At 54.8% G+C, this 25,171-nt stretch overlaps 1 long non-coding RNA gene across 1 annotated transcript; it reads right to left on the reverse strand.

The window, feature by feature from the left end:
• Positions 1–1,882: 1,882 nt before the first annotated feature.
• On the reverse strand, positions 1,883–25,027 carry LOC141278629 (uncharacterized). Its single transcript, XR_012331657.1, has 3 exons — positions 24,897–25,027; positions 24,406–24,488; positions 1,883–2,001 (listed from the first exon to the last, which is right to left on the reverse strand). It is a non-coding gene; the product is annotated as an uncharacterized lncRNA (long non-coding RNA).
• Between the last annotated feature and the right edge of the window lie 144 nt (positions 25,028–25,171).

A 25,171-nucleotide genomic window follows, 5' to 3' on the forward strand; every position in this document is an offset into this window, starting at 1 on the left:
GCTCGGGGGCTCCACGCGATGCCAGCTATTCAGGGCAGGATCCCCCCCCCACTTACCCCGAGACCCCACCTTGGTGACCATGGACTTGGCCCCATTGGAGCCCTGGCTGTGCCGGCCACAGAACAGGGCTTGTGGCCAAACTGTTGCCCGTCCAAGCTGAGCGAGGGGCAGGAGCGCATGGTGACAGAGGGATGGCAGGGTCCGAGGAAAGCCGTGGCCAGCCGGGTCAGCCTCAGGACTGTGGCCTGGAGCTCTCACCCTCGTCCTCACCTGCGGAGGTCACAGTTGCTCAGAAATCTGTTGGGGAGGGACCTCCCTGGCGGTCCAGGCGTTAGGACTCCGCGCTTCCAATGCAGGGTATGGGGTTCAACCCCTGGTCGGGGAACTAAGATCCCGCAAGCCACGAGGCTTGACAAAAGAAAGAAAAGAAGGGAGGGAGGGAGGAAGGAAGAAATCTAGACGGGAGGGTGCTGAGGAAAAAACAGGGAAACAGGAACACTGCCCGGGCCACGGAGGCCGGGCAGAGAGCAGGGATGGGGCTCATTCAGTGACCCCACTGTCGGGGGAGCATGGAGGGGGACGGAAGCAGGGCTGTCCAGGGTCACCGCCATGGGCCGTCTGGGGAGGAGAGGTCCTCTCCCTGGCCCTCCGCTCACCCTCCACAGACAAGGCAGCTGCCAGGAAGGCCTAAGCCCCACAAATACTGAGGGTGAGGCCTCCACCCCAGGGAGCCTTGGGAGGCCCATTCGGGCTTCTTATTTTAGTTTGGGGTTTTTTTTTCCTTTCAAACCAAAGCATCTGAGACCGATGACTGTACGATGTCTGTCAGGAAGGCCATGGCCTGGAGCCGGACCCCAAAGGGGCCTTGGGAAGTGCCCGTGGGAACCAGCGAGCCCAGGAAGCAGCGAGGACATCCCAGGTCCTGTCTCCCTGAAAGCCGTGTCCAGTGCCTTGCCGCCTAGCGCTTCCTTCCCACGAAGAAACCTCTGTCCCAGAGCGGGCCGTGTTCTCTTAGAATCTGCCCAGATTTTGTAGTTCCGAGTTTAGACTTAGCCTTGAGAGTCTCAAAACCACAGGAGGATACGACCGAGTGAATCTGAACTCTAATTCTTTAAATCTCCTGAGTGTGTCTTAAATGGGAGAACCCAAAAGTCTTTTCTCAAAGGAAAAATGTCCCTGGTGGTGCAGTGGTTGAGAGTCCGCCTGCCGATGCAGGGGACACGGGTTCATGCCCTGGTCCGGGAAGATCCCACATGCCGCGGAGCGGCTAGGCCCGTGAGCCATGGCCGCTGAGCCTGCGCGTCTGGAGCCTGTGCTCCGCAGCGGGAGAGGCCACAACAGTGAGAGGCCCGCGCACAGCACAAAAAAAAAAAAAAAAAAAAAAAGTAAAGGATCATTTTTACATTTACAAGATTTTTTAACTGAAACAACAAATGAACTGAATTTGCTTCTCATAAAAGACACGCTTTCCCGTGAGCCCCTGAGCACACAGGGCGGTGACGGGCAGGCGAAAACCAGGACACTCAGGACAGAGGGGCCTGCGGGCTTCAGGGTCATGGGCAGGGGTGAGGGGTCCGCACGCAGCCTCCACCCTCCTCGTGCTGCTTCTTGCCTGACCGCCAGGTCACAAGGCATCCACACTTTCCTTTGTGAACAAGTGCTGTCCCTGGTGGCCGGCTCACCAGCCCCTGGGCCCTCCTGGACCCTCCCACACCCTTCTCTCTGTTTATGCAGTTTGTTTCGTTCCCTGGGTCGTAGAAGGCATTCGTGGACCCACTTCTCAGATGGGGACACTGAGGTGCAGACAGGGCTTTTGCTGGATCCCGGGTCACATGACCAGTTAGGTGCCAAGTGGGGACGCCTCCCCCCTCCCCCTCCCACACCCCTCCCCCCATGTCCCCTCCCAAGTCTCCGGGAGGCGTTGTCCTCCACTGTGGCCCTGGCTCCGCCTCACTGCTGGCTCCATGGGCATCCTCACCAGCCCCCATACTCTGCAACGACCTGCGAAGTGAAGGCAACTGTTTAAATATTAAATAGTCCTTGGAATGCCTGGGATCCCGTTAAGACCCTGAATCAAAAGAGAAAAAGGAACACTTTAAAGATCGCTGAAGTTTGAAAGGCTGAATTATCCACGTCTGTGCTCCGAGGCTGCATCCACGTCCCCACCTCCTTGGCCTCGGGCGCCCGGCTGCAGGGCGGCTCTGGGGTCCGCTGGGCACACAGGCCAGGAGTGTGCACGGTAGGGGAGGGGGCACTGGCCAGGCCCGAGGTGATGGGCTGGGGGTTCTGGTGCGCAGTGGTGGGACTGGACAAGGAGACCCTAGGACCCTGTCACGGCCATGCCTGCGTGGTCACCAGGGGGAGCCCAGGCCAGGACAGTGACCGAGCACCAGCCCCACCTCCCCCCACTCCAGCCCTAAACGCAGCAGGAACAGCAGGGCCAGCTGTGCAAAAAGCCCCCCGACGGGGGAGGGAGGCACCCCGCTTGTTCCAGGCACTCCAGCTACCACTCCCGCCACAGAGCTCACGCTTTCAGTACAGAAAGAGACCTTCCTTTGTGAGCACCACTAACAGGCCCTGCGGGATTGAGCAGGGCAGGGTCCTGTGCCCCCGCCTGCCCAGGGGGCTCTGACAGTGCCCCAGAGGATGGGCGAGCTCCCTGCAGACACCCACCCCGTGTCCATCTGTGTAAGGGCTGTGGGCAGCCACAGGGCCACCCTGCCACATGCTGTGACACGTCGCGGCCGAGGACGTGAGGCCCAGCCGCCAGCTGGGAGGCCTGCTGAGGCCGAGGGCAGTGCGCCCTCGGCCCGCCGACCACGCCGCGGTCACGGTCACCGGGGGGCCCGGCCCAGAGGTCTCCCTGTTCCTCGGACCCCGTCACTCCCAGGCCCACAGCACCCAGCGTCCTGGACGCACCTGGCATGTTGCAACTGGACACTCTGTGCCCCGTGAGTGGTCTTCGCTCTGGCGTCTCTCCTTCCATCAGCTCGGAGCCCAGGGGCACGTGTCCTGTACCCTGGATCACTGCCTCTATCGTCCCGCCCCATCTCGTCCACTCCCCTCTGCACCTCCCAGAAAGCTGTCCCTTTCCCCAGACCTGCCCCGTGAGCTCCTGGCACTGCTTCCAGGGTGCCCCTGCCCCCTTCCCGGGCACAGGGCTGCCGATGCCAGGGCCTCTCAGCCGTGGAAGGAGCCGTCCAGGCCACGGCCTTGGGTGGACGCCGTCCGGGTGTGGGCACCAAGGACACTTCCCGTGGCCCTGACTCTGCCGTCCACCTCCCCTCCCCCAGCCTGGAGCTGCCCCACGTGAGTCTGGGCTCATCTGGGTGCCAAGGCCAAGCTCCACTACGGGGACACGTCCATGGTGACCTGGTCGCGCTGCAGCCAGCCCACCCATCCTCTCCCTGACCGCAAGCAGAAGGGTCCTCCGCACACTCCCAGGCCTCAAGTAACTCGTCCAGGGTCGCAGGACTGCCAAGACCCCCGTGTCCACGCGGGAGGGGGGCGTGACCGCCCACGGCTTTACGTGGAGCAGGAAGCCCTGGGGTTCTGAAGCACCTTGGCTGGCGTGGACAGGGCTCTTCACATCAGGAAACCCGGGGCTCACCACGGGAATCTTGAGCACTCTGGGGGGAACCCCACCTCGGGTGTGCAAATGTGGAGGAGGTGGGGTGTCCAGGGCCACTCTGCTTCTCGGCGTCCCTGCTTGGGGTGGGGGGCAGGCCCCGTGACCCCCAGTCCCTGGGGCTAGGAGACCCCTTGCACCCAGGGACCTGGGGTCTCTGCAGTGGCTCCCACCTGGGTCCCGGCCTTGGCCATCACGATCACGGGTGACCAGGGGAGCTCCGGAACCCCACCACCTTTCAGATTTTACCCCCCAAATTCCACCTGGCTGTGTGGCCTTGAGCAAGCCACCACACCTCTGGGTTCTCATGCATGAAATGGGCAGAGGAAAGCCATCCCCGGGGGCTGGTTGGAAAAGCAGGTGTGAAAAGGTATAGCCGGATGTATGCCTGAGAAAGAAGCGGACAGACAGACGGACACAGCACAGCCGGTCTCCTAGCAGTTCAGGACATGCCAAGAGCACGAGGCCATGGGAGGTGGGGGCCCCTGACCACAGCCGTGCTCGTTTGTTCTGAGGTCACCCCAGCATCTGTGGAACACAGCGCACCTCCCGCTGCTGGGAGGGTGAGCGAGCTTAGCGGTCCACCCACACGGGGAGCTGGCCCTGCGTGGAACATCACACAGCCGCCTCACACCCATTCCCCTGCAGAGGCCAGGCCATGATCCCTCACGTTGACAGATGGGGAAACCGAGGCACAGAGCATTCAATGACTCCCCACCAGAGACATATGTGTGAAGTGGCCAAGCAGCATTTGGACGTGGGCAGCGTGGACCCCCACCAGCCCTGCTACCCACGGCGCCTGGACGTCCAGAGCTCAGCCCCTGATGATTAGCGACATTTGTCTGTCGCGCATCTTTTCATGTACCTGTTGGCCATTTGTGTGTCTTCTTTGGAGAAATGTTCATTCAAGTCTTTAGCCCATTTTTCGAGCAAGTTATTAGTTATTTTTGCTGCTAAGTTTAGGAATCCCTTATATATTTTGAATATTAACCAGTGATCAGGTCCGCAGATATGTTCTCCCATTCTGTAGGTTGCCTTTTCACTCTGTTGATCGTTTCCTTTGCTGTGCAGAAGCTGTTCAGTTTGTTGCAATACTGCTTGGCTAATTGTGTTCCTGTTGCTTGTGCTTTTAGTGTCAAATCATTGCCAAGACCAATGTCATAAAGCTTTTCCCCTATGTTTTCTTCTAGGAGTTTCACAGTTTCAGGTCTTGCATTTAAGCCTTTAACCCATTTTGATTTTTGTGTCTGGTGTAACATAAGTGTTCAACTTCATTCATTTGCGTGTGGATATCCAGTTTTCCCAGCACCGTTTGTTGGAGAGCCTGTCCTTTCCCCATCGTGTGTTCTTGGCTCCCTTGCCAAAGGCCAGTTAACTGTATATGTGTAGATTTATTTCTGGATTCTCTATTCTGTTCCATTAGTCTATATGTCTGTATTTTTAGGTCAATACCGTACTGTTTTAATTACTGCGGTTTGTAATATATTTTAAAATCAGGGAAATGCAAAGTAAAACTACAATGAGATATCACCTCAGACCTGTTAGGATGGATATCAGCAAAAAGACAACAAGTGTTGGTGAGGATGCAGAGAAACCGGAATGCTTGTTCGTGCGCTGCTGGTGAAAATGCAAAACGGCACAGTCATTATGGAAAACACAATGGAGGTTCTACAAAAATTTAAAACTAGAACTACCAAATCATCCAGCAGTCCAACTTCTGCGTATTTATCCAAAAGAATTGAAATCAGAATCCGGAAGAGATACCTTCACTCCCCTGTTCACTGCAGCACTATTGACAACAGCCGAGACGGGGAAGCAACCCAAGTGTCCATCTGCAGATGAGCAGAGAAAGAAAATGTGGTCCATACATACAATGGAGTAGAATTCAGCCTTTAAAAGGATGGAAATCCTGTCGTATGTGGTAACACGGAGGAATCTGGAGGACATTATGGTCAGTGAGACAAGCCAGCACAGGACAAATAACGTATGATTCCACCTCCACGTGGAAGCTAAAATAACCAACTCATAGAAGCAGCGAGTAGGCGGTGGTTGTTAGGGGCTGAGGCAGGGGAAATGGGGAATTTCTGTGGGACGGGTGTACAGTTTCAGTTACGCAGGGTGAATAAGCTCTCGAACTCTGTTTACAGGCGTTGTGTTCATAAATCCTAATACTGTACTGTGCCCTTAAAGATCTGTTGAGAGAGTAGAGCTCATGTCAAATGTTCTTACAGAAAAAAAAAAAAGGAAAGTGGGGCAGAGCCAGCAACCTCACCCCTGAAAACAGCTCAGTGGGGGTTCCAGCTGGGGCAGGCGTCATTTTATTTAGAAAATCTTGCCCAGGGGAGCAGGGGTTTTTTCCAGCCTCACCTTCTTTTTTCTTTTAAATTCTTTTTATTGTTATTTATTTATTTTTATTTTTTGGCCGTGCCGCACGGCATGTGGGATCTTGGTTCCCTGACCAGGGATCCAACCCGCACCCCCTGCATTGGAAGCGTGGAGTCTTAACCACTGGACCGCCAGGGAAGTCCCTGGCCTCACATTCTGAACAAACATGTAATAATGTCCTTTTCTTATTGTGACATTTAGTGTTAGGTTTGGGGTCACTGGGGACCCCCCGCTTCCGTGGCGGGGCTGGTCAAGGGAGGGGGTGAGGGTGGAATGAGAGGTCTTCTGAGAGCCGCCAGCATCCCTGGGCCCCTGGGCCCCAGGCTGGGCTGCCCTGGCCCAGCGGGGGCTGCTGACTGAACTCCGGTGTGGCTGGCAGGGTTGGGGTGTGTCCCAGGAGCAGCGGCCTGGCATCTGTCCCACCCCCCCAGGACCCCCGGGCAGGCCCAGAGCCGATCTCAGCGTGACCCTCTCCTCGGCTGCAGGAGCCGCTTCCCCATATCTGACTGGAGGCCCCTTTGCCTTGCAAACCCCTCTTCTCTTGTCCTCATGTCACCTCCTGGGGTGACAGCTGAGAGGCTCCGCCACGTAGCGCGGGCACAGGCCCTCTCCTGGGGGCTGGGAACATTGCCGAAGGGAGTTCCCGAACTGACTTTGTCCGCAGGGCATTGCAGCTGAATGCCCTTGATTTTCTCAGCCCTCCGCTTCCCTGGGGGCTGCTCACAGGCAGGGCCGGGGCGGGGTCTGGTCCCTGCAGGCGCGGGCCCTCCCTACCTCCTGGCCACTCCGCGGGCAGCAAGACAAGGGCAGAAGCGGCTGCCCTGGCAGGACCACTTCCCCCAGAGCCTCCACCTAACCACAGGCGGCCACTCCCAGAAGCAGCTCCCTGTGCGTGACGGCGGCCGAGACCACGGGGCAGGTGGGCAGCAGCAGACCGTGCTTCCAGCTGCGGCCGCGGGGACAGTGCCGCAGGCACTTGGCCTCTCGTTGCCCCTCCTGGCTCTCCTCTATCCCGCCCCCTCAGCCCCTCCCTCACCCTGTTCCCTGGAATCGAACCTCTAAGGAATCCCCTGTGCCTGAGCAGCTGCCTGCAGACCTAGCCATCCCTTACTCAGAAGTCACCCAAGGCTCCAACTGTGACAGAGTGAGCTCTCTGTGCCCCCCCACCGCCCGCCCCAGGAGACCCTGGGCTGCTGCATCCCTGGAGTAAAGGCCACGGTCCCATCGGGCGGCCTCCACAAGACACCTCTGCCAGGCTCGTGGCTTTTAAAGGGCTGGGTGCAGAGACAGCGCATTACACAGTCCGTGCTGCCAACCCGGCGACTGACAGCTGTGCACTTGACCAGCAATGCCGAATCCCCCCTCCCAGCAGCCTCCTGCCCTTGCCTGGAAAGCTGCCGCGAGCAGCCCATGATGCCCCCTCCCCAGGAAGTCTCCACCCTGGGCACAAGCTGGCCATCCAGCATCTCCGGCTGCCCCCCACTGGGTCCTCACGCAAACAGATGCCCAGTAGCCTAGCTGGGTGACCCCAGACTTGCTGGTCCAGTTGAGTCCACAGCAGGACATCCTGAGTCCACTTGACTGAGGTGAGCAAGTTCCCCAAACATTCTGTCAGCGCTGCTGCCGCTATCACCTGCTGGTGATATCTCGCCAATACCTCCTCCACCATCACCAACATCTCACCAACACCGACACCTCCCCCATCATCCCCACCATCACTACAAGCCTCAGCTCCGGCAAGAGAAGCCTGGCACACGGAAGTGCCCGGCGTTCATTTGTTCATTCGATACATGGGGTCTCAATTCAATTTGAAAGTCTTCATGAGTAAGGACTAGCTTGTAGGCCATTCATGGAGCTCCCAGGGAACCCAGCCCAGAGCCAAGCCCCAGGAGGCCCCCCATGAAGATCTGAGAGAAGAAAGAAGGGAGCAGAGTGGGAGGAAGGTGGAAGGAAGGATGGTGGGAGGGGGAGGGAGGCGGGGAGGGAGGAGGGTCCAAGCCTCTTGGCCACGCAGCGGTGACCCAGAATGCAGCCTGGGATTTCCTAGAGCCGGACGGGAGGTGCCTGTAGTTCTGACCTCTCCTTCCTTTAAAATCAGGACTCCAGAGGTGCCTCTGGCCTTTGATCTATTCGAATGACAAATAGAGACATCAGAGGAGAGAAGCCAGGTCTCCGCTCTCCCCACCTCAGCAGCAGCCTGCCTCCCCAACCAAGCAGGCAGCTCCCGGCACACCTGTGCCCACAGCATCTCCACAGCTCTGGCTGAAGCCACAGGACCTGGAACCCACCAGGACGTGGCAAGGGGCCTCGAGCCCACCAAGGCAGGCCAGGAAGCAACCCCTGGTCTCCAGAAAGGCCGGGTAGATGCCTCGGCACCCAGGAAGGGGGAGGCGGGGGTACAGGGGCAGCCCCCCCACTCCACGGGGCTCCTCTGGGACTTTGGTGTCATTCCAGGTGTGGTCGTGACCGCAGCAGCAGTCCTGCCTTCAGTTGTGAATCACAAGTAGCAAAGTTAACGTGCTGGGTCCCAGGAAGCCCTGGTCTGGCCGCTGCCCACCATAGCCTTGCTCCCGGCCGGCAGCTCAGCCCAGCCCAGCCTCATGGCCTCTGCCTGGTGTGGGGAGAAGCAGCGGACGAAGGATCAAACCACCACATGCTGTGGCTGCGAGGATGAGAAGGACCCTGCATCGCGCTGCCCGGAGGGCTGGAAGCCAGAGATTCAGGAAGGAATGAGCTACAGCCTCGGTTCTGCAACTGTGTCTACTTCCTGACACTCCTCTGACACAGTCACCACTTCCTTCCTCAGGCCAACAGTCACCATGATGCCATCCTCCCGGTGCCCAGGGGTCGCCCCCCCGTCCCACACGTGCAACACACCACAGATGCTCATGCAACATGCGTGCAACGCACATGCAATTCACTCACCCAAGACACACCTGGTCACACAGCACACGCACAGCACACACCAGCCAGCACACACTCAGGCAATGCACACGTGCACGCTTGTGCTTGGACACTTTGTGCAGATGAGGACGTGCTGTGTTCTGACAGGTGGTCCTGTTGAGGCCTCAGGCTAAGGCTACCCCCTCGCCTGCAGGGTCAGAGCTGATTAACCCAACTGACCACATGGTGGGGGGAGGTTTTTTTTGCTGCTGGCCCTGGAGAAGCTGCAGGTCCTGGAGAAGCTGCAGGCCCTGGAGAAGCTGCAGGTCCTGGAGAAGCTGCAGACCCTGGAGAAGCTGCAGGTCCTGGAGAAGCTGCAGACCCTGGAGAAGCTGCAGGTCCTGGAGAAGCTTCTGGCCCTGGAGAAGCTGCTGCCGCTCACCCTTTCCTCATCTGCCCTAGATGGAGACTGAGGCCTCTCCAGCCTCGACCCTCCTGGTATCCTGAGCAGTGAATCATCCCACACACCAGCCCCACCACCTGAGGAAAAGTTTGTACAGATTCAAGCGCAAAGGCAGAAAAACCGTGAAGGAGCCTGGATGGTGTCGCCCGCCTGCCTGGCTCTGACTCCCACACACTGCGTCATATAAAGGGTAACAGGCCAGGTATGTATGCCTTCCGCTGATGTAAACTAGCAGTTTAGTTAATGACAGCGTATCAACGCCAGCTCATCACTTGTACCAAGTGTAGCCACCAAAGCCAGATGCAAACAATGGGGGCGGGGAGGTGGGAGACTGTACTTTCCATCAATTTCTCCATAGAGGGAAAAGTGCTCTAAAAAAGTTGTCTATGAATTTTAAAAGGAGGAGGAGGAGAGTCAGGCTGCAGCATGGTCATTTGGGACAAATCCAGCTTGTGTAGGTCACCAGCCGCACCCCCGAGGCCCCCCGTGCCCCTCAGACACGGCTCCACACGGGCCACCTCGGGATCTGGGCAGCCCGACAGTCTGGGCGGCCGGCCAGGCGGCCGGAGCCTGCGGGCCGGGCTGGGACAGGCCTCTGCCAGCCCGGGTTTGCTTTGACAAATCGCCACGTGGCTTCATGGTGTCAGAAACATGATTTATGGGAGCACAGGCGAAGGAGGTTCCTGGCGAGGGGCCCGCTGGAGCGCGGTGTTTGGGGCACGCTTGGAGAACCTCCCTCGAGGAAGGAGCCGATGAGGACCACCGGACCTGCGCCCCGGAGCTGGATGCCCGCGGCCAGCCTGGGGCCAGGGCTGTGCCCACCGCACAGCCAGCACCACCTGGCCCACAGCAGCCCTCGGGGCCTCAGGGGAGCAGGCAGTAGCGAACTCTGCTCCTGACGACGGCGACTGGGTAGGACTGCTCCCTCCTTCTCGCCTGAGGCCCATCTTTCGGAGTAAATTCATTTTTCTAAGCACACACTCTCACATGCCTCGATATTTCTCTGCAGAGCGTTCCTCTCGCCAGCTCCTCTCAGCCAGGATTCCAGGAGTAGAGGAGGCCTCACAGCAAATCATCCAGGGGCTGTGTTCTCCGTTCTCCCAGCCTGTGGGGAGCCGGTACCTTTCATGATGGTGGGGGACAAGGTAACTCAGGGGGTCTCAGGGCAGCGCTCTGCTCCCTCTTAGATCCCCAGGGGAAGGACATCGGCCAGCTTCTCTACTGCCAGAGCTGTTGTTTCCTTGGATACGTCGGAACAAGCCCGACCTCCACATACAGGAAGGCTGAGGCCCGAGGAGGTGAAGGATGTGCCCACGGTCCTATTGGTGAGGGCAGAGCCGGGCCAAGAGGGGACCGTGTCACTTGCTGTCCTTGGGGGGGGGGGGGGCAGCCTCCTCATGACCCAGCTCCTGCACCTCCTGGTAACAGGTGGAGCTGATCTCTCAGGTTTACAGGAGACTCGGGGACAGAGGAACGTTGTAAATGCCACAACAGGGGAGCAGCCAGCAAATCCAGGACACAGGAGACTCTACTGGACCCGTGACCCGGTGTCTTCAATCAGTGAGTGACAGTTGGGGTGGAGGGAAGGAAGAGGTGAGGGGAAGCAAAGGGAAAGGGGAGAAGGAAGGGAAACGAAGAATTCAGAGAGCCTGCAGCGTCCTAGCAAACTGTGCACCAACTCTAACAAGCAGGTGTCCTTTAATATGCAGAGCCCCATATTAGAGTACTTTTCTGATGAAGTGAGGTCCAGGGATTGCTTTAAAAGAACCTATAGGGAGAGGAAGGGGTGAGGAGAGCAGGGGAGGGGATTAGTAGGTCAAATAAAATGGACCATGATGCTCTGCACTCTAATGTTGTTTGGAAAGATTCTTAATAAATAGTTTAAAATGTTTGACAAAAAGTTAACAGCAGCAAAAAGCAAGCCTGTGCTTCCTGTGAGGCTAAACTCTCTACGGCCCCCAACTCTAAACCAGGGTCAAAACAACAAGGGGAGACGCGTGCGCCCCAGAAACGCACGAGGAGAACCTAGGGACCTTTCCATTTTGCCGCTTTGTACCTCATCTTTCTAAAGTGTTTAAGATGCCTATACTTTATAATGTATAATATTTTAGTATGCTGGTCCACGTGACACGCAAAAATAAATGCATCTGCATATATTGAGAGTATTTCCTCAAATACTCCTTACTGTTAAAAAGATGGGATGTCGGTGTCTTAGTCAGCTCCGGCTGCTATGACAAAAACACAACAGACTGGGGGCTTAAACAACAGAGACGTTCATGTCTCACAGCTCCGGAGGCTGGGAGTCCAACACTCAGTGACTGGCAGATCTGGCATCTGATAAGGGCCCACTTCCTGGCTTGTGGACTGCGTCCTCTTGTGTCCTCACCTGGTGGAGAGAGAAGCGAGCTCCCTCTGGGGTCTCTTCTTAAAGGGGCACTGATCCCAGTTACAGGGGCTCCAGCCTCATGACCTAATCACCCCCAAATGTTCCACCTCCTAACACCATCACACTGGGGATTGGGGTTTCAACATAAGATTTTGGGGGGCACGAACATGCAGTCCATGGCGATCACAAAAACTTGGAGACCACCCTTCTGGAAAACTCCCATGGCACCAAAGGCCCTGCCCTCCTTGACCCAAGGCCATCCTGAGTTCCAAGTGAGTTCCAAGCCCACCACAGCCTGGGCCACAGCTGAGCGACTGTGATGTGCCCTTGGTCCCCAGCCAGCTCTGACCCTCTGCCCGCCACTGTCACCCTGATGTCGTCCCCAAGTCACAGTCTTTCTGGGAGCCGCTGGTGCCCCTGACGTCCGGCTGCAGCTTCCCCAACAGGACAGAAATGCCCGGGTTGCATTTCCAGGTACATCCTTTAGAAGTCACCCTCCAACAGAGAGTTGGGGACTAAGGCCCCCGACACCCCATCCAAACAAGGCCCCGAGGGAAACCACAGGGGAGACGGAGTGTCCCCAGCAAAGCAATTCCAACACATCCTGCCGTCTCCACCCACTCGGACAGCATGCAACGCGGGCTTCTGCAGAAGCAGAGGCCACCAAGGGAGGGGCCTGGCCGTCACTTCTTCAGAACTCAACACTAAAGAGATTTTAGGAACGCCGGGAATCACAAGTTTCCCTCAAAGGGCACTTTCCTGTCATTTCAGATCACGAAGTCCGTGCATGTTCAGTCTTTGGAAATGTCCAAATACTCGAGGAACCCTGACTGGTCGGTTTAACCCGAGTGTGGCCTTCTTTCAATCCCTGTCGGCCAGTCCCACTCCCTGGCTCGGGAAGGAAACAGAAGGCCTAGCTGACACTGTGGGGGCCCAGAACATTCTGGAGCTCTGGTTTCACTGCTCAGGGCCAGCAACCACGCTGACCGTAATGTCCTGAGCTCAGGATGGCCCCTTGAAGTTATTCGCATTTCCCCTAAATCCCTTGCATTAAAAAAAAAAAAAAATTTAAGAGTTCCAGTGGCCGCCTTCTCAATTCTCAAAACACTTATTTCGGGGTGGAACGCCAGGCTCCAGGCCTGGGGAAATTCCCTCTGCCTGAACTTGGCAAGTAGGCTGATGTCTGCACCTCCATCTGCAGGAGGAGAGAGGGGCTGAGCCCCGGTGTACCCCCCGCCCCGGGACCCGCTCACACATGCACACACACATCTCAAGTACACACACCACTCACGCACACACGTCGTACACGCATGCACGTACATCACACCACCCCCCCAAATCACTCATACACACCTGTGCTCACTCACTCACTCGCACCTTAATCTCCCCCAGCCGGCCTGAGACCCACAGAGCCGTCTCCAGGTGCCTGCACCCCTGTCCCAACCATCATCGACACATAAGAAGCCTACGGCTCCAAGGGCTTCCCCTCCCCGCCCACGTGGCTCTGCGCCCCCAACCCATGCCCATCTCCCACCCATCCCAACCCCCTCACCTTCCGTGCACCTTCTGAGACAAGAGGGCATCACCAGACGGCAGAGCCTCCCCTGGCCCTGCGCATCCCCGCGTCTCCTGCTGTAACTGTCCTGGCCTTCCCTGCACCCTCCCTCCCTCCCCTCCCTCCCCTCCACTGGGACCGGGGCTGGGGGCTTCCTGGCCCCTCACCACTGCACCAGACCACGGTCGCTTCACCCTCCCCAAACCCGCACGCTGAAGCACATCTCTGCAGACCGTAGCCCCTCCCCGTGATGCCCCGCGGACCCCGGGGCCCCAGCCACCCCTCCCTGGCACCTGCTCCTGTCTCCCTGGCCGACTAGAACTCCTGGAGCCCAAGGCCCACGCTCCACGGATCTGACCTCGGCCCCTCCTCTTGTGTGTCCTCACCTCCGCCTTTCCCAACAGAGCTACATCAGAAAGGCCTTGGAGGTGGATGGAATCCAGAAAGACACAGCGCAGGGGGCACGAGAAAGGGCCGGAATGCCTGTGAGGGTAGATAATACATCTGTACGTGTGCGTGTGTACGTGCGAGCGTGTGTGCACCTGTGCCTTGGGTGCCGCCTGGCGCGTGGGGCCTCAGGAGACAGGTGAGCGGTTCTGGGCGTGGCATCTGTCCTTCCCCTCTAACCTGACGCAGCCGGGCCCGCCGGGGAGACCAAGACCTGGGACGCTAACCACGTGCAGCTCGAGTTTGTTAAGAACTGAAAGTGTCAGGAGTGCGGTGACGCCAGGGCCTCGGCCTGAAAGGGGACCATCAGCTGACAGAGGGGGCTGTCCCATCGGCACGGACCACTTCCCAGGGCAGGAGGGCCGCTCCCTCAGGCCTGGCAGCTCCGGGTGTGGCGTTTGGAAACGCCAACACAAGGTGTGAGAAGTCGGTGGCCACAGAGGCCGGGCAGGAAGGGACGCGAGAAGGGGTGGCACGGGGATGGCAGTGAGCCGGGGACCGGGTGTCCCACCCACACTGGAGCCACGCGGGAAGGCGGACCACTCGCAGACTGACTGTCAGGAAGGCTGGAAGCTTAGGTGACGTGCCCTCCTTTTAAACGCAGGCGATTCATGTTTAAGTGTTTAAAATGCTGCCGACCAGACTGTCAGGAGTCACGGCGGCACCAGCTCGCTCTCATCCAACCACTTCGACTTGCACACGGGGAAACTGAGGCTGGGGAGGTGGGCAGCATGCTCAGGGTCACGTGGGTGCTTCCTGGCAAAGCTGGCCTGAGACCCAGGTCGTGCCCGCCCAGTTCCACCTCCTCTGATGACACCTGCACCTGCGGATTCCCGGAGACAAAACTGAGCGCTCTCTCACCATGCATTTGTTCTTTTGTTTTTGAATTTTCGAATTTTATTTTATGTATTTTTTATACAGCAAATTCTTATTAGTCATCTATTTTATACATATTAGTGTGTATACGTCAATCCCAATCCCCAATTCATCCCACCACCACCACTCCCCTCCACTTCCCCCCTTGGAGTCCACATGTTTTTTTCTCTACATCTGTCTCTATTTCTGCCCTGCAAACTGGGTCATCTGTACCATTTTTCTAGGTTCCACATACATGTGTTAATATACAATATTTGTTTTTCTCTTTCTGACTTACTTCACTCTGTATGACAGTCTCTAGATCCATCCACGTCTCTACAAATGACCCAATTTTGTTCCTTTTTATGGCTGAGTAATATTCCATTGTGTATACGTATCACATCTTCTTTATCCATTCGTCTGTCGATGGGCATTTAGGTTGCTTCCATGTCCTGGCTATTGTAAATAGAGCTGCAGTGAACATTGGGGTGCATGTGTCTCTTTGAATTATGGTTTTCTCTGGGTATATGCCCAGTAGTGGGATTGCTGGGTCATATGGTAGCTCTATTTTTAGTTTTTTAAGGAACCTCCATACTGTTCTCCATAGTGGCTGTATCAATTTACATTCCCACCAACAGTGCAAAAGGGTTCCCTTTTCTCCACACCCTCTCCAGCATTTATTGTTTCTAGATTTTTTGATGATGACCATGCTAACTGGTGTGAGGTGATAACTCATTGTAGTTTTGATTTGCATTTCTCTAATGATTAGTGATGTTGAGCAGCTTTTCATGTGCTTCTTGGCCATCTGCATGTCCTCTTTGGAGAAAAGTCTATTTAGGTCTTCTGCCCATTTTTGAATTGGGTTGTTTGCTTTTTTGATATTGAGCCGCATGAGCTGCTTGTATATTTTGGAGATTAATCCTTTGTCAGTTGCTTCATTTGCAAATATTTTCTCCCATTCTGAGGGTTGTCTTTTTGTCTTGTTTATGGTTTCCTTTGCTGTGCAAAAGCTTTTAAGTTTCATTAGGTCCCATTGGTTTATTTTTGTTTTTATTTCCATTTCTCTAGGAGATGGGTGAAAAGGGATCTTGCTGTGATTTATGACATAGAGTGTTCTGCCTAAGTTTTCCTCTAAGAGTTTTATAGTGTCTGCCCTTACATTTAGGTCTTTAATCCATTTTGAGTTTAGTTTTGTGTATGGTGTTAGGGAGTGTTCTAATTTCGTTCTTTTCCATGTAGCTGTCCAGTTTTCTTAGCACATTTATTGAAGAGACTGTCTTTTCTCCATTTTATATCCTTGCCTCCTTTGTCATAGATTAGTTGACCATAGGTGCATGGGTTTATCTCTGGGCTTTCTATCCTGTTCCATTGACCTATATTTCTGTTTTTGTGCCAGTACCATATTGTCTTGATTACTGTAGCTTTGTAGTATAGTCTGAAGTCAGGGAGTCTCATTCCTCCAGCTCCGTTTTTTTCCCTCAAGACTGCTTTGGCTATTCGGGGTCTTTTGTGTCTCCACACAAATTTTAAGATTTTTTGGTTCTAGTTCTGTAAAAAATGTCAGTGGTAATTTGATAGGGATTGCATTGAATCTGTAGATTGCGTTGGGTAGTATAGTCATTTTCACAATGTTGATTCTTCCAATCCAAGAACATGGTATATCTCTCCATCTGTTTGTATCATCTTTAATTTCTTTCGTCAGTGTCTTACAGTTTTCTGCATACAGGTCTTTTGTCTTCCTAGGTAGGTTTATTCCTAGGTATTTTATTCTTTTTGTTGCAGTGGAAAATGGGAGCATTTCCTTAATTTCTCTTTCAGATTTTTCATCATTAGTGTATAGGAATGCAAGAGATTTCTGTGCATTAATTTTGCATCCTGCAACTCTACCAAATTCATTGATTAGCTCTAGTAGTTTTCTGGCGGCATTTTTAGGATTCACTATGTATAGTATCTTGTCATCTGCAAACAGTGACAAGTTTACTTCTTCTTTTCCAATTTGTATTCCTTTTATTTCTTTTTCTTCTCTGATTGTCTTGGCCAGGACTTCCAAAACCATGTTGAATAATAGTGGTGAGAGTGGACATCCTTGTCTTGTTCCTGATCGTAGTGGAAATGCTTTCAGTTTTTCACCATTGAGAATGATGTTTGCTGTGGGTTTGTCATATATGGCCTTTATTATATTGAGGTAAGTTCCTTCTATGCCCACTTTCTGGAGAGTTTTTATCATAAATGGGTGTTGAATTTTGTCAGAAGCTTTTTCTGCATCTGTTGAGATGATCATATGGTTTTTATTCTTCAATTTGTTAATATGGTGTATCACATTGATTGGTGTATATTGAAGAATCCTTGCATTCCTGGGATAAATCCCACTTGACCATGGTGTATGATCCTTTTAATGTGCTGTTGGATTCTGTTTGCTAGTATTTTGTTGAGGATTTTTGCATCTATATTCATCAGTGTTATTGGTCTGTAATTTTCTTCTTTTTGTAGTATCTTTGTCTGGTTTTGGTATCAGGGTGATGGTGGCCTCATACAATGAGTTTGGGAGTGTTCCTTCCTCTGTAATTTTTTGGAAGAGTTTGAGAAGGGTGGGTGTTAGCTCTTCTCTAAATGTTTGATAGAATTCGTCTGCGAAGCCATCTGGTCCTGGACTTTTGTTTGTTGGAAGATTTTTAATCACAGTTTCAATTTCCTTACTTGTGATTGGTCTCTTCATATTTTCTATTTCTTCCTGTCAGTCTTGCAAGGTTATACCTTTCTAAGAATTTGTGCATTTCTTCCAGGTTGTCCGTTTTATCGACACGCGGTTGCTTGTAGCAGTCTCTTAGGATGCCTTGTATTTCTGCGGGGTCTGCTGTAACTTCTCCTTTTTCATTTCTAATTCTATGGACTCGAGTCCTCTCCCTCTTCTTCTTGATGAGTCTGCCTAGTGGTTTATCAGGCGTTTGTTCTGAACTTTAGTTTTCTTCCTACGAACGTAAAGGAAACAGGTTTTCCTTCTGCTGTGTTGGCAGCTGGTGTTCCTCCGAGTCTGGCTCTGCCAAGAGGAAAATTCGAGGCTTCGCCCCAGATCAAGGCCTGGCAGCCTCAGAGCTTTCGCATGGATGCCGTGTCCTCGCCACCGTCTGGATAACGTGCCAGCTGGTCAGGGAAGGACCCGTGTGGCTCGGCCAGGACCGCGCTGCCTTCTAGAGCAGCTGATCAGTCCTCCGGTGACACCCGCTGGACCACGGCCACGCCTGGGCCTCCCTGCTCTGCAGATTCACCTGGGCTCTCCCTCCCCAGGCCAAATCCAGGACCCTCTTCTGCAGCCCCCTGGCCACACCTGGCATTAGCCACCCACCTCCCTGCAAACAGTGTCAGAGTTGCAGCTTCCTGGAAACTTTCAGCGTGTTTCTGTCCTTATCTCCGCAGGTTTGTGGGCTTCTGAGTTAAACCCCGGCATCTGTAGCCTATCCCTGCTGGAGCTCAGCTTCTGGAGTCCCATCACCTCTCCCAACATCTGTTCAGTCTCCACAATGACAGCAACATCCTCAATGCTCCCAAGAGATGAGGCGGCCGGAGCGTGGCATTCACGGGCCCGGGTCTCGGGGCCAGCCCCCCGTGGACCCTGGTGTGCCAGGCAGTGCATGAAGCCACGTGGACATGATCCCTCTTCCTGGAGCTCCCCTTGCATGGGAAGACTTGGGCAGGAGTGGACAGTGGTTATGTAATTATTTAATCACTAGGTGATTTAAAGTAAACTAAAACATACACAGATCTAGGACAGCCAGGACAGGCAGGTCACAGGGATGGCCACCAGTACCTGCTGTGGCACTGCCCCCCAGATTTGAGGCAAATGATGGGCTTGACCAACCCCGTGACCTTCCCACAGTTCAGGACAGAGCCCACAGGGGGAGGTCAGCAGCAGGATGCCTGCAGGCCCCGAGCTCCCAGCCCACGAGGGGTGTGCATGGCCTGGGCACAGGTGGACGCATGTGGTCGTCTCCAGGAGCAGCAGCTGGTCACCCCACTGCTCTCCATCCTACATGGCACTTTGGGAGGGCCAGAGAGACCCCACAGACAGCACACGGCTTCTGTGGTCACCGGGGCAGCTTTGTAACTGGAGTCAAACCCCTCGTAGCTGGAGCCCCACCCGTGGAGTTGCCTCCAGAACAGGTTTTTGGGAGGGTGAACCACGGCAGCCCCTCCCACCGCTATCTCCAGGCAGCCCAGAAACTCACTAGAGTCACCCACTGACCAACCTCTATATCACTATTCACCAGCAAGACAGGGGAAAGAGAAAATTCTAGATGTAATAAAGTACAAAAAACATGGTTTCCTCTGATCTGACTAAGATTTATTTCTTGCCATCAGTGGGAATGGAGGTTTCCAAACACAGGTTAAACCGATTCTCTGAAGAATACAGTTACAATGTTTACACACTTGAATCTAGTGGCCTAAAAGTATTGTACCAGCTACACCAGTTACAATGACTTTGCACCATCAAGTGTGGGCTTCTGCTCCTGGTGAAGGAGAAAGCCTGCTGCTCACAACAGTGGGACAGGAGCAGCCCCCGCTCTGGGAGGAGCTCCATCATTGGACAGAGGAAGAGGAAAAGCGGTCCTCGTGGGCTGAAGACTGTGGGAGAAATCCTGGAGAGGAAAGAGCTGGAGAAGAGGATTCCTGATTCTGTGTATGAAGCTGGTTCCATCCTGGGCTCTCTGCTGAACCCTGCTTGGGACTGACCTACAGCAGCACAGCAAAGACCTTGATAGCTGAACTGGGATGGAGACCACAGCCCACAGGAGGTGAGATGGAACTTGTGGTCTGACCCAAGTGGAGGCACTGCTTGCTTAAAAAAAAGAAAAACCAGGCTTCCCTGGTGGCACAGTGGTTGAGAGTCCGCCTGCCGATGCAGGGGACGCGGGTTCGTGACCTGGTCTGGGAAGATCCCACATGCTACGGAGCGGCTGGGCCCATGAGCCATGGCCGCTGAGCCTGCGCGTCCGGAGCCTGTGCTCCGCAACGGGAGAGGCCACAACAGTGAGAGGCCAGCGTACCGCAAAAAAAAAAAAAAAGAAAAGAAAAAGAAAAACCAACATTTTCCGGAGGTTTTTAACAAGACCCAGAGTCTATACAACATAATCTTGAAAATGTCCAGGATGCAATCCAAAATTACACCACATACAAGGAACCACAAAATTCTCAAGAGAAAGACAATCGCTAGATGCCCCCAAGATGACCCAGGTGCTGGAGTTCTCTGACAAAGACTTTAAAGCACCTGCTGTAACTATGCCCCACGTGGTAAAGTAAAATACACTTGAAATGAATGGAAAGATAGAAATTCTTGGTAGAAAAATAGGAACAACAAAAAAGAACTGAATAGAAACCTTAGAGCTGAAAGATAAAACATCTGAAATTTTAAAAAGTCACTGGGTGGATTTTGATAAAAGAAATTTTCACATATTGAGATACGGGAAAGCCGTTCTGGCTTATGCATGAGTTAACTTGATTTTGATGCTGACTAGAACAGCCTGTTTGTGGCCTATCGAACATACACTGTACATCTGCTTTAATTATTAAAGAAAAGAGCACACTGACCAGAAGTAAACAATGTCCATGTTAAAAATAAAGATTAGGGCTTCCCTGGTGGCGCAGTGGTTGAGAGTCCGCCTGCCGATGCAGGGGACACGGGTTCGTGCCCCGGTCCAGGAAGATCCCACATGCCGCGGAGCGGCTGGGCCCGTGAGCCATGGCCGCTGAGCCTGCGCGTCCGGAGCCTGTGCTCCACAACGGGAGAGGCCACAGCAGTGAGAGGCCCATGTACCACAAAAAAAAAAAAAAAAAGATTACATGCCCCTCTTCTTGGGAGGCCAATACTGGTCCTCCTTTGATGATAAGCCTCCCTCTCAGGTGCCAAGTCCACACTGATTTGCTGGGTACGTGCCAGTCTGTTTTTATTTTGAAACCTTGAAGAAATGCATCCCTGACTTGCTAATGTTCTTTGTTCTGACAAGATAGAAAACTGCTAAAAACCCTGCTTCTCCAGAGCAGTTTCTCAGCATAATCTGGGAAGTGGGCTTCCAGGTTAGTCCTCAGTTTGACTCAAATAAAACTCTTTTCTAGTCTTATTATTGATTGTTTATTGATTATTTTCATCGACAACTTAATAGCAGAATGGCAATGACAGGAAAGAGTCAGTGAACTTAGATCAACAGAAAAGTTCCAACCTAAACAACAGAGAGGAATATAAAACTGAAAAAGAAAATGAACAGAGCCTTTGGGATCTGTGGGACAATATCTAACATTTGTGTCATTTGAGTCCCAGAGGAGATGAGGAAAAAATGGTGCAGAAAAATATCTGAAGTGATAAGAGCCCAAAATGTCCCGAATTTGGGGGAAGAAGCAAATGTACAGTTTCCACGAGTTCAGCAAATCGCAAACAGGCTGAAGTCGAAGAACGCCATATGCCCAGACACATCACAAGTAAACCGCTAAGAAACAAGGACAGAGAAAAAGGCTTGAAAGCAGCTAAAGAAAAATGATACATTACACATGTGGGAAGAGCAATTCACACGACCACTGATTTCTCATCCAACACCGTGGAGGCCACAGAAAGACATGAGGAATGCTGAACGTTTATTGCTAAGTAGAAGAAGTCGGTCTGAAAAGGTTACACAGTGTGTGATACTAACATATGGCCCACTGGAAAAGGCAAAACTGGAGACAGAGAAAAGGTTGCTAGGGGCTGTGGGGAGGAGGGATGGGTACACAGAGCACAGAGGACTTTTAAGACAATGGAACTGCTCTGTGTGGTCCCATAATGGTGGATTCATGTCATTATACACTTGTCAAAACCCACAAAATGTACAACACCAAGAATGAGCCCTGGGGACTTCCCTGGTGGCACAGTGGTTAAGAATCTGCCTGCCAATGCAGGGGACACGGGTTCAAGCCCTGGTCCGGGAAGATCCCACATGCCGCAGAGCAACTAAGCCTGGGCGCTGCAACTACTGAGGCTGTGCTCTGGAGCCTGCGAGCCACAACTACTGAGCCCGCACACCTAGAGCCCGTGCTCCGCAACAAGAGAAGCCACTGCAATGAGAGACCCACGCACCGCAGCGAAGAGTAGCCCCCGCTCACCGCAACTAGAGAAAGTCTGCGCGTGGCAACAAAGACCCAACGCAGCCAAAAATAAATAAATAAAAATTTTTTTAATTAAAAAGAAGAGTGAGCCCTGATGCAAACTGTGGACTTTAATTAACAATAAGGTAGCAACACTGGCCATCAGGTGTAGCAGGCGCGCCCCACTAATGCAGGATGTTAGCGACAGGGGAACCTGCGAGCCAGGGGAAGGGGATGGGAGCCCTCTGTACTTCCTGCTCAATTTTTCTGTAAACCTAGATCTGGTCTTAGAAAGTCTATTCTTGAAAAGACATCAGACGCAAAATAAACAGGCGCAAAATTTTTAAAAACAACCAAAAATGTAAGAACCAACATGGAGGCCAGAGGGCCAGCGGGACAGTATCTTTAAAGAAGGGAGGAGGGAAAGGGGTCTGTGTGGTTGTAAGGCTGCTACGTGTTACTTGAAGTGCTAAATATGAACCCTAGGGACTTCCCTGGGGTCCAGTGGTTAAGACTTCGCCTTTCAGTTCAGGGGGTGCGGGTTCGATCCCTGGTCGGGGAGCTAAGATCCCACATGCCTCGCGGCCAAAAAACCAAAACATAAAACAGAAGCAATGTTGTAACAAATTCAATAAAGGCCTTAAAAATGGTCCACGTCAAAAATCTTAACAAAATATGAACGCTAAGTAGACTGAAAGGTTAGGGTTCTATTATAATTGGGAAGCAACCACTTAAAAAATTATGAAGAGATCTAGCCAAAAAGTCAATAGATAAATTTAAATGAATACGGCAAACACTGAAATAAGAACAAGGAAAGAGGGACAAAAGCCAGGGGGACAAACGAAGCCAACAGTAAAATGGAGATGAAACCCAGTCAGATCGATGATTAGGGTCAAGGTCAGTGGTGTGAACTCCCAGCCCGAGGTTCAGGATTACAGCCCGCGTTTCCTAAGAGCAGTTCCATGGTAAGCCAGCAACCACATTACCAAGCGGGGCGCCAGGCGGGAAGTGGGGAGCGAAAGGCTAAAGGCAGGGGAGTCCTGGATCGGGGACCAGGAGGCTAACAGTGACCCAGCGCGAACCCTGAACTTAACAGGGACCACGCGTGACGTCTGAGCCTCTGCCCCAGCGCTAGGACCGTGGTGGGCTTCCAGGACCCCAAAGACTGGTGGAGGTGCTGTTTGGGGGACGGTGGGTCTGCTGGCCACACTCCGCTGGGGCACCCCATGCCCCCCCCAGGCGGGCTCCCTCATTCCCTGGTGGGGCAGCATCCTGGGGTCCCATGTCCCTCCACTGCGGGGGGACAGGAGTGGGTCTCCACCCACGGAGCTGGAAATCCCAGGTGGACTGGTTTGCTCAGCAGCCCCAGAGCTCCTGTGAGTACCCTCCAATCCTGAGTCACTTTGGGGTCCCCTGAGAACATTCCATGTCTGGCCACTTGCTGGGGGTAAAAATGTCCAGAGTCCCCTGAGGGAAGAGGGGCTGAAGGCTCCTGTTGGTGGATGTAGCGGGGGGGGGGGGGGCGGTCCTTGTCCCTCGGCTGGACTGTGCCGGGGCTCTCCCCACCCCCAGGCTGCTGCACTGGGGCCTCCGGGTAAGGAGCGGCTGGGTGACCAGTGGCATCTCCCTGGGCGAAAATACTGCTCTAAAAAGGGACAGCGTGAGGCCGGCAGGGCACGTACCCTGCACCCACAGGGTCCCCAGAGAGGGCCGGCGGGCAGCCGCTTCACAGGACCGGAAGCGGCTGAGGGCGGGCGCGGCAGCGGCTTGGACGGCTGGGCCAGCGCCGATGCGCCGCGCATCTCTGCACGCGTCTGGGGCTGTGTCCCAGGAAGCCGGAGACCAGGCCCGCGGCTTAGTGAGTTGGAGTAACTGCTTTCCCGGGACAGCCACTGCCCAGGGGAGGGGAGGGCCTGGGGCCACGCGGAGCACAGCTCAGGTGAAGGCGGGAGGGGCAGAGGACAGGGCAGCCCCCACCAGAGGAACGGAGAACAAAGGGCCCTCCTCCGGGCTCGGCTCTCCTTCAGACATGGGGGCTGGGCCCATGCACTCTGGGGTCCCAGGAAGCGGTGAGGGCAAGAGATTGGGGGACGCTTTGGCGTCAGGAGCCTGGGTGGGAGTGGGCAGGGGGCTGCCTGGAAGGGGCCTGGGGCTGCCTGGAAGGGGCCTGGGGGTGCCGGGAGGGGCTGATGCTGGGGGCGGTGGGAGGGGACAGGCATGTCCCGGAGTCAGGCCCTAGGGCTCTGAGGCCACCCTGGTCCCCTCCCTGTCTCCTTCCTCCCCTCTCCCTGTCCCCCCACCCCATCCTCACTGCCTCCGAGACTCAGAAGGGGTCTGGGTACCCTGCTTTCCCACCCGGGCAGCAGGGCCGGTGAGGTGGGCTCGGCTTCTGTCCAGAGCAGCTGGGGGGCCAGGTGGGGGTCTGTATGAAACTCTGCATCCCAGGGAGGGAACCGCCACCGTGACCCTCCTGAGATAAGCGGCCGAGGTGGGCGAGGACAGCGGGACGGAGGCCGGGGGCTGGGGGGGGGGCGTCTTGGAAGCTCAGACCCCGCAGGTCGCCTGCACGGCCGTGTGGCCCCGCCCTAGGAGCGGGCAGCGCCCCCGCGTCTGTCTGTCCCACCATTTTCGCCCACAGGGCTGCCCCGCCCAGCGTCCCTTTCCTGTAGGGCTGGGGCTTTCCAGCCATTACTCACCGCTTTCCCGGCGTCTGTCCATCTAGGCTCTCGTCCATCCGCGGCTGCTCTGACTAGCCTGGAGCTTTTCATGTATCTTCACGCTGGTTATGTAAGGAGAGCTTTATGTGTAACCAGGGGGCTCTGCTGTCCCAGGCCCGGGGGGCTGCACCAGCTCCCTAGGGCGCTGGCCCGAGTCCCCAGCGCTCGGACGGGTCCATGCAGTGGGCGCCCAGCCTGCTCGCGCCCCCCATGCGCCCCCTTTCTGCCTTTGCCTTCCCCTGGTAATCAGAGAGCAAACAGCGCTAGGCCAAAGGGCAGCCCCACCCCACCCGCTGCCTGGATAACGATGCTTCTGGGACCCCGAAAGAGAGACAGAGTGAGGGTCCTGCTGAGAGGTCAGAGAGGGGGTGTTGAAGCAGAAGCAGGAGGCTCGCTTGGGGGGGTCCCCCAGAAGCAGGTGCTGAGGCAGTATTCCAGGACAGTTAAAGTGGGAGGTGACCCCAACGCACCAGAAGAGCGGGAAAGGGCAGAAGCCAACACATCCCTGGGAGACCAGGCCACCTGGAGACTGAAGGAAGAGGGTGTGGCCAAGGCCCAGGTCAGCTGCAGGAGCTGCGCTACAGAGAGACGCAGCTGGCGGTGAGGGAAAAAACGCCTCCGCTTCCCCCAGGCTCAGCCTCTGGGCTCCCAGCAGAGCACGACGTTGGCCACACCGGGCAGCAGGGCCTGGGATCCCCAGCCTCTGGGGTCAGGTCTGCCCCAGGAGCCGCGCTTGGCGAGGGGG

Source organism: Tursiops truncatus, chromosome 4, assembly GCF_011762595.2.
Source record: "Tursiops truncatus isolate mTurTru1 chromosome 4, mTurTru1.mat.Y, whole genome shotgun sequence".
Lineage (NCBI taxonomy): Eukaryota > Metazoa > Chordata > Mammalia > Artiodactyla > Delphinidae > Tursiops > Tursiops truncatus.